This window comes from Chrysochloris asiatica, unplaced genomic scaffold, assembly GCF_000296735.1.
Source record: "Chrysochloris asiatica unplaced genomic scaffold, ChrAsi1.0 scaffold00354, whole genome shotgun sequence".
Taxonomy (NCBI): Eukaryota; Metazoa; Chordata; class Mammalia; order Afrosoricida; family Chrysochloridae; genus Chrysochloris; species Chrysochloris asiatica.
This window is the reverse complement of record NW_006408872.1, coordinates 153,486-163,186: the sequence shown is the minus strand read 5'-3', so window position 1 is coordinate 163,186 and position 9,701 is coordinate 153,486. Positions and strand designations below refer to the sequence as shown.

Below are 9,701 nucleotides of genomic sequence, written 5' to 3'. Positions count from 1 at the left end.
TCTTGCCTTGTTCGTATTCTTATAGTAAAGACAGTCAATATTTCCTCTATCAAATATAGTGTTTGTGGTTGGTTTTTGTTTATGGCCTCTACCAAGTTTAGGAAATTCATTTCTATCTCTGGTTTGTTAAGAGTTCTTGCCACAAATAGGCATTAAACTTCATCAAGTATTCTTTTGCATCAACTGTGTTAACTAGTTATTTTTCTGTTAATAGTCTACTGAAGTGATGCATTGCACTGATACAAGTTCTGATATAGAGCCATCTTTAAAATCTTGTGATACACTCTATTTAGTTTATCAATGGTCTATTTAGTTTTTTAAATGCAGCTTTGAAGTTGATAACTTAATAGTTTATATGAAAATTTTAAGTATAGGTCATAGCAAAATTGTCCTGTCATTTTTATTTTAATTGTCTTTATAAAGTATTAGAGTAATTATACTAGCATGATATAAAATGCTGGTGACTGTTTACTTTTTAGTTTCTGGAGCAATCTGTGTAAGTTAGGAGGTAAGTGTTGCTTAAAATTAGGAAGATCTTTGAATATCATTTCAATTTTTAAAATATTTATTAGCCTATTTAAGTTTTCTATTTCTTCTTGACTCTATTTTAGAACTTCATGTTTCTGTTGACAGTTAATAATTTTGTATAAGTTTCAAATGTGTTAGCATATGATTAGTTAAAAAATTTTGTTTTGAGTTATATTTATAATTATTTTTCCATTTTTTTTGTTCAGTTTACTGCCAGCACATTGTTTATTTTCTTAAACCACTCTTACCAAAGTATTTAAGCTTAAAAACAAACACAAAACCTATTCTTTAACTTTGTGAGTCTTCTCTGTTTTCCTGTGCTTTGTATTTCATTCATTGATGCCTTTACCCTTTATTATTTCCTATCCTTTGGCTCCCTGAGTTTGTTGTTTTGCTCTTTTCCAGCCTCCAGGATTTGGTGAGAAGATGCTATCCTGCTTTTAGTGTGTGCTGTCATCTGAGGGGGGTGGGGGTAGGCTGCATAATTTCAAGAAGCCGAAGAAATGGACCTCATCTTACCAACCCCAAGACCAGACCCCTTGGAACATACTGTTCCACTAGTTGTATCAAAAATATTATTACCACTAACTATAAAAAAAATCATTATTACCTAAAAAAAAAAAATTCATTTCATTTAAACTGCCTTCTATTACTGAAACACTTTGTTTCAACAAAAAATACTCAAAGTAGAAAATATTTTGATTTCACTTATAACAAGTTATTTTGTAATATATTTATATAAGATATCCTTTATTATTAATTTTAAATATTACTGCCTTATTATTGGAGCATATACTCTTTATGAGGCTGTATATGCTTTCTAACATTGTAAATGTTCGCTATAATGCTTAGAAAGTAACATGTTAGTATTGGTCTCCTGCTGTCACTGCAACCCCGAGTCATCTTCTGTCCTGAGCACAATGCCCCCTAAAAAGGGAGATGATGGAATTAATCATTGGAAGATTTGAACCCTCCCTAAAAAAATGGTATTTATGGATTGCCAAATGTTGGGAAATCCACCTTCTTCAATATATTAACCCATAGTCAGGTTTCAGCAGACAGCTTCCCATTCTACACTATTGATCCTATGAGAGCAGAGTACCTGTGTCTGATGAGAGGTTTGACTTTCTGTGCCAGTACCACAAACCAGTAAGCAAAATTCCTGCCTTTCTAAATGTAGACAATATTGCTGGCCTTGTGAAAGGAGCTCACAATGGACAGGAGCTGGAAAATATCTCATATTAGTGCCTGTGATGGAATCTTTCATCTTACACATGCTTTTGAAGATGATGATATCACATATGTTAAAGGAAGTGTAGATCCTGTTTGAGATATAGAAATAATACATGAAGAGCTTCAGCTCAAAGATGAAGAAATGTTTGGGCCAATTATAGATAAACTAGAAAAGGTGGCCGTGCGAGGAGGAGATAAAAAACTAAAACCCAAATATGACATAATGTGCAAAGTTAAATTATGGGTTGTATTTCAAAAGAAACCTGCTCAATTCTATCATGACTGGAATGGCAAAGAGACTGAAGTGTTGAATAAACACTTATTTCTGACTTCAAAATCAATGGTCTACTTAGTTAATCTTTTTGAAAAAGACTACATTATAAAGAAAAGGCTGATAAAATTTAAAGAGTGGGTGGACAAGTGTGACTCAGGTGCCTTGGTCATTCCTTTTAGTGGGGTCCTGGGACTCAAGTTGTAAGAATTGAGTTCTGAGGAGAGACAGAAGTATCTGGAAGCAAACATAACACAAAGTGCTTTGCCAATGATCATTAAGGCTGGGTTTGCAGCACTCCAACTAGAATACTTCTTCTCTGCAGGCCCAGATGAAGTGCACGCATGAACCATCAGGAAAGGGATGAAAGCTCCTCAGGCTGCAGGAAAGATTCACACAGATTTTGATAAGGGGTTCATTATGGCTGAAGTAATGAAATACGAAGATTTTAAAGAAGAAGGTTCTGAAAATGTGGGGTAGACTGCTCAAAAGTACAGACAACAAGGCAGAAATTGCATTGTTGAAGATGGAGGTACTATCTTCTTCAAATTCAGTACACCTCAGTAACTGAAGAAGAAATGAATTTCAGTTATTGCTCTGTTAAACATACAATTTCTAAAAGGCTTATAATTTTTGTTTTAAATCAAAACTTATGAAAACTAGAGGAACAAATAAAGTTGGGGGTAGGGTTGGAATTTTCTCCAAACAAAATCATTTTTATTTGTTTTTAAGTAACAAATACTGCGCACCTCCAATGAAATGCAGTCTCACTAAATGTGAACAGTTTTCCTTTTCACGTGATTAAGAATCTACTCTAAATTGTAGAAGCTTTTCAGGAATCATATTACTCTCATGATACCTTCATTAATCTCTATCATGTATGCCAAGCCTGACATATTTGACAGTGAGGACAATGTGGCTTGCTCCTTTTGAATTTACAGATAATGCATGTTTTACAGTATTCCAGATGTCTACAGTCAATAAAACATTTGACAGAACAAAACAAAACAAAACAAAAAAAGCAACATGTAGAGTTCAAAATACACCTAATAGCTCACTTATATTATATATTATGTTAAGACATTCATATCTCAGCTTGATTTTTGCCAAGCTGTTTCTCAAAAGTGTTAAAATTTCCAAGTACAGGTGCTTGTTCATCTCACTTTCCTGTAGTCAACAGAAGTGTATGGCAACAGTTCAAGTCACAGATACTGATGTCTGTAATTTCAGGGCACCACAAAGGCACCACTGATGCTGATTCCAGCCTCAGGCTCTGTGACCCACTCCTTCCAAACACCACAGGACTCCTTTCAGAGACCCAACCCCATATGTTGTTCCTCATTCTTGGAGCTGAAGCTTTCCCCTGGCTTCTCTTGGTTCTATACAGCTGGCACCAAGGGTGGACCCAGACATGTCCTAGGTGGACGCCTTGGTAAGAACTAGAATCAAGGATATTCAACCTTAGTTTCCTAGCTCCTAGAAGTAGGAAGCCCTGATTTTCCAAAAAACTGCAGCAATAGTATCTTCAGAGTAGACAGAGTGAAACATAATGAAGTAACAGCATGGTATCAACTTGAACCTATTTCATTTGTCAAGGGTGAGTTTGACTTTGTTTTGTGCATTCTTGGTAAATAAACAAGCAAAAAAAGGATACTCACCTTCCCCCATAAGCAGGCTCTAAGGTTCAGAGCAGATACATAGGCACCAAATTTTCACACTTTACAGCAACTCAGAGCCTCATAACTAGAACTGGTGATTTATAGAAGGGTGGGTGGCTTTTGGCGTGGATCCCACCTACCTACAACACAAAAACACAGGAATATGAGAGTTTACATTATTTATGATCTTGGCTATTAAGGACTGAGCTTCAACAGAATAGCTTTTATACATTTGACAGAGCAGTAAACATTAATTGACATTCTATTATATGACACTGTATTGCATGTTGTTGTTACGTATCGTCGAGTCGGTGCTGACTCATAGTGACCTTGCATAGGGTTTCCAAGTAGCAGCTGATGGGCTTGAACTGCTGACTTTGTGGTAAATGGTCCAGTGTTGATCCTACAGTGGGACACCAAGGAATGTTGTATATGGAGATTTAAAAAAAACCCAAGTCTGTGGAAACTTATGCAGAGAATAATGTCCTACATGCTTCAAAATGAGACATCTCTAAATGTAAGAAGACTTTTATTTTACAAATGATAAGACTGAAATGTGTTGATAAATGTGTTGATAAAATTGCATAAAGTTTTAAGAATGCAAATGAAATAATGTTCTACCTATGCTATTTAATAGAGTTATTATTTTGTGTTTGTATGTGCATATATACAAGGGAATTTCAAAAGTTCATGGATAGGAAATGAGCGCAAATTGCTAAATTTTTATTAACTTGACCTATACTTATGGATGTTGCTGTTGTTGAGCACCGTCATGTTGGTTCAGATCCATAGTGACCCTGTATGGGGTTTCCAAGGAGCAGCTGGTGAGCTTGAACTGCCAACCTTGCAGTTCAAACGGCTTTACAGTCTGGCGCACTAACCCACAGTGCCACACATGTAGTAGCTCAAAATACTAACAGAGAGGGAAGGAGTCTTCACATCAGATAGCAATGCTATTCCCTCTGCAACTTAAACACTGGCTACCTAAAAAGAGAGGAAGACCTCTAATGAGATGGATTGGCCAGGTGGCATCATTGATGGACTCACGTGTGGCAACAGTAGTGAGGTTGGCCCAGGATTGGACATTGTTTCGTTCTGCTGTGCATGGGGTCACTATGAGTCGGTTCCGACTCGATGGCACCTGACAACAACAACAACCTAAAATGAGGGAGCAATAAAAGCACTAAGTGACTGGCTTGTAAGTTTTCAAGGGGGAGTTTAGTTTAAGAGTGTTTGGGGGAAGGTAGCATCTCCACTGTATAGCTTTCTTCTTGTCTAGATGGGTCTCGTGAAAAGAGATGGGGATAAGATTCTTATGATTCAATAGTGAGTAAATGTTATCATGATTAATTGTGGCTATCACAACTGTAAAGGTAAAAGTTTTGTAACAAGAATGGAGGAGTAGTTAATCTTACAGTCCAGAAACAGAGGACCCTAGGAACATCAAGGGAGAAGAGCACAAGTAGAGTGTGGGAACCTATCCAGGAAGCAGCAGCACCAGAGATGGAGGCAGAGATGATGACATGGAGCAAGGGAACAGCTCAGGACTCTGGACTCATGGAAAGAGAGGGACTGAGTGCTGGTGGCCAGGAGGCAGATATGCTTGTTTAAACTATTATATATTCCTGAGTGTTTTTGTGTATACCACCCCCCTCAAAACAAACAAAAAAACAGAGGGAATGGAAGAAAAAAAAAAAGTTTATGGACAAATAGAATTAAAAGATATGGGAATTTCCCCCACAAACTTTTTGAAGCCCCTTGCGTGTGTATGTATTTAAATAACATTTATGAAACTATACACTAATCTAAATACACTGCTGGCTAGTACAATAAATTCATCCAAGTTATTCCACTTTAGCATATGATTCTGTCTGGCTACTGTGCCTTCTGTGCCATGTAACGTTGTTCCAGAATACATCATTTTCACCTTTGTCTGACTTTTTACTTCTTTAATTTACATTTGGGCCAACATTTAAATGTGGTACCTAGTCATGAGCACCCATTTTTATAGCATCATCCTTCTTGCATTTTTAAATCTACTTTGTAGGTAAATATTTAATATTGGATATAATATATGGGTATATTAAAAAAAAACAAAACATAATGCCAGAAAACCTTCCTAAGGAAGAAATGTCATTGGAACTACCTAAAAGCAATGCAAGAGAATGATCTTTACAAGCCTTCAACACATTGAAAGAAAGACTGAGGAAACTGAAGACAAAATCAAGAAAACCCAAACAAAAATTCCAGAAGACTTGAAGAAAACACCATAAGAATAAACTGACAAAATAAATTTAAAAATTAGGAACTGGGTAAAAACAGCAACTAAAAATCCAGAAAACTAATACTAAGATTTCAGAAATAAATTACACATAGAAAGGGCAAAGGAGTAGAACTGAATCAGCGGAGGACAGAATTAGAAAGATTGAAGACAAATCTCTCAAAAACTAATCTGCTAGCTTGGTAGTGGAGGCAGCAGCAATTTTTCCTGCCTCTCTACCACTTCCACTCCAGCCTATTCCCAGCTAGTGGTGTTGGTGGGTAGGGGGACAGTAGATGGAGGCACCTGCCCTTGCCTCAGAGAAATTCCCTGGTTATGCACAATCTCACTGTGTGGGAAGTTTAAACTAAAAAACATGAAGTAGTTAATGAACAAATATAATCACAGTTCTCCACTAAGTTCTCAGCCTGATAAGGAGAATCACCTGCTGTAAACCTAATGAAGTATTCAAAGATTACATATGATTCTTTCCAAGAGGAACTTGAGGATTATATAAAAGAACAGAAAGCCAGAAGTTTAAATAAAGTCAAAGATCTACTTCAGAGATAAGAGAAGACTAGAAACCTTTGGGTACAAAGAGGTTGATCCCAGACTCAGATATAGAATTTCTAATCAGACTCTCCCATCTGAAACTGTCCAGACTTACCCAAGGTCATATAGTATTCCACAAACATTGGAAAATCAGTTACCTCAGCAGCTACGAGCTCATGGAAGCAGACTAAGATTAGACTCACCAAGTTACTGTATACTCACCAGTAACTATTCCTCAGAAAAACCAGTAGCCGTGGACCCTAGGCAGCAAGATTTAATTGTGGCTCATACAGTAGAGAACCTGGAGGTTACAAGCACTTCTCAGAAAAAAGTACCAGTACCCGTCAAGCAGTCACGGACAGAAGAGAAAAAGGCACCCCAAGGAAGGCAGAGAAAAAATGGAGGCATAGTGGCCCAAGCTTAAGAAGAAAAAAAGTTATGAGGAAATAGATTTAGACAAAAACCAGAGTATCCAGGGAAAGAAGGCAGAGGTGGAAACAGTCAGTGTCAGTACAGAAAAGATTAAGAATCCAAAGGAGAAGAAAAGCTGAGAAGTATCCTCTAAGAATGAGGAACTAAGTGTATAAAAGAGAAAAAGGATCAAGGTCAAGAAAGGACAGAGGAGAAAATGCTGTGGGACCAGCATTTTGAAACTATTTAGTTGGTTCTCCTAAGATTTAACTAAAAAAACATAGTTTTGACTAGTTTGGTTTCAAAAGGTTCATGTTCTTAACACCTTTTTGACATGAACAGGTACTGTAACTTTTAACAAAGATCAACTAAATGGATGGAAAGAATTTAGTATGCTTATTCTCCAACATAGAAACGACTTTTCCTTACTTTCTAAAACCATCATAGCATTTTTCTTACATATAATTTGATTTCCTTTAATGATAATGGCTCTGCTTTTTATTTATCAAATTGCTATGATGGTGGAATTATATTTTTGTTGGAGAGATCATTTGTTTTGAATTGGAGGATTAATAGGCTTTGCAGAATCTATTCTTTGTTGGGCTTGCTAGGGTTTTAGAGGGATATGCTTATGTGTTTTAGTTTTCTTTAAGAAGCAACTAGATTGATTATTTTCTTTGTTAGCTCTAACTTTAAGTATATTATGTAGGTTGAAAATTAGAAAATTAAATGCACTATAATAATAAACTTAGATGAGTATGGTTTTTAAAGTTTTCAAAGAGTTTTAAAAAAAGGCAGCTTATATTCTGGAATGCTAATAATAAAGCGTTCTGATTTCCATACACACATGCACAAATTTATCTATTAGATGACCAATAAGAAAAAAGAATGAAAACAAAAACAAAAAGCACAAAGAAAGTTTAAGGATTATGTGGGACACCATCACATGTAATAACTTATATTTGATCAGAATTCCAGAACAGAAATCCTATAGCAACACACCAGGAGTCCACTGAAAACCTTATGAATAGCAGTGGAACACTGTAGGATAGCACCAGAATATTAAATATTGAAACACTATGAATATCACCAGAATATTGTCAGATACAGTACCAAAAGATGAGCCACTCCAGTTAGAAGCCACTCAAAATATGACTGGAGAAAAGCTGCCTCACCATAAGTAGAGCCAATTGTGATAATACAAATGAGCAAAGCTTTTTAGCTTCATTTGTTGATGAGGCACAGCTCAAAATGAGGAGAAACAGCTGCAAACATCCATTAATAATTAGAACATGGAGTATATGAAGTATGAATCTAGGAAAATTGGAAATTGTAAAAAATGAAATAGTCTGCATATAGATCAATATCCTAGGCATTAGTGAACTGAAATTGATTAGTATTGGCCATTTTGAATATGACAATCATATTGTTTACTATGCCAGGAATGACAAACTAAAGAGCAATAGCATTACATTCATTATCAAAAAGAGCATTTCAAGTTCTCACTTGAAATATAATGCTGTCTGTGATAGAATAATATCCATATACCTACAAGAAAGACCAGTTAATACCACTACTATGCAAATTTATGCATCAACCACTAAAGCAAGTCATGATGAAATTAAATGATCCTACCAAATTTTTCGGTCTGAAATTGATCAAACATGCATTCAAGATGTTTTGATAATTACTAGCAATTGGAATACAAAATTTGGAAACAAAGAGGATGGATCAGTATTTGGAAAATATGGCCTTGGTAAAAGAAACAATGCTGGAGATCACATGATAGAATTTTGCAAGACCAATGACTTATTCATTGCAATTAAAAATTTTAAACATCAAAGAAGACTGACCTCACCATATGCCAAACACAGAAATCAAATTGACTACATCTGTGGGATGAGACCATGGAAAAACTCCAGATCATCAGCCAAAACAAGGCCAGTGGAAAACTGTGGAACAGATAATAAATTGCTAAGATTCAAGTTCATGTTGAAGATGAAGAAAATTAAAAATAGTTCTTGAAGGTTAAAATTTGACCTTGAACATAACCCAACTGAAGTTAGTGATCATCTCATGCACAGAATTGATATATTAGACACTAATGATCAAAGACCAGAATAATTGTTGGATGACATCAAGAACATTATACAGGAAGAAAAAAAGTAATTGAGAAGATAAGAAAGAAGGAAAACACAAAAGTGAATGTCAAGAGAGACTCTGAAACTTGCTCTCCACTGTAAATATGATAAAGCAAATGGAAGAAATGAGGAGGTAAAAGGGCTGAATAGAAAATTCCAAAGGGCAGATCAAGAAAACTAAAAGCCAAGTATTAGAATGAAATGTGCAAAGAAAATCAAAAGGGAAGAACACTATTGGTATTTTTCAAGGTAAAAGAGGTGAAGAATTAAAGCCTTGACTTGGAATACTGAAGGATTCTATGTGCAAAATGTTGAATGATGCTTAAAGCATCAAAAGAAGATGGAAGTGGGGGGAAGGGGAAGATGGAAGGGAAACAGTTGCCATACTAAAAAAAAGGTTGATGTTCACTCGTTTCAGGATATGATCAACAGTCAATGGTACTGAAGGAAAAAATCCAAGGTATATTGGAGCCATTGGCAAAGAACAAGGCTCCAGGAGTTGATGGAAAACTAATTTGAATGTTTCAACAAACTGATACAGCACTGAAGGCTAGTGCCTTCATCTGTGCCAAAAAATTTGGAAGACAGTTACCTGGCCAACTGATTTGGAATGTGCCCATTCCAAAGAGAGGTGACCCAACAGAATG

The 9,701-nt window shown here is 35.9% G+C and overlaps 2 pseudogenes; both read left to right on the top strand.

Annotated features, from left to right (window-relative positions):
• The first annotated feature begins 1,448 nt into the window (after nt 1-1,448).
• LOC102820497 lies at nt 1,449-2,614 on the top strand (annotated as a pseudogene).
• A 3,795-nt stretch (nt 2,615-6,409) lies between these two features.
• On the top strand, nt 6,410-7,163 carry LOC102831337 (annotated as a pseudogene).
• The last annotated feature ends 2,538 nt before the right edge of the window (nt 7,164-9,701 follow it).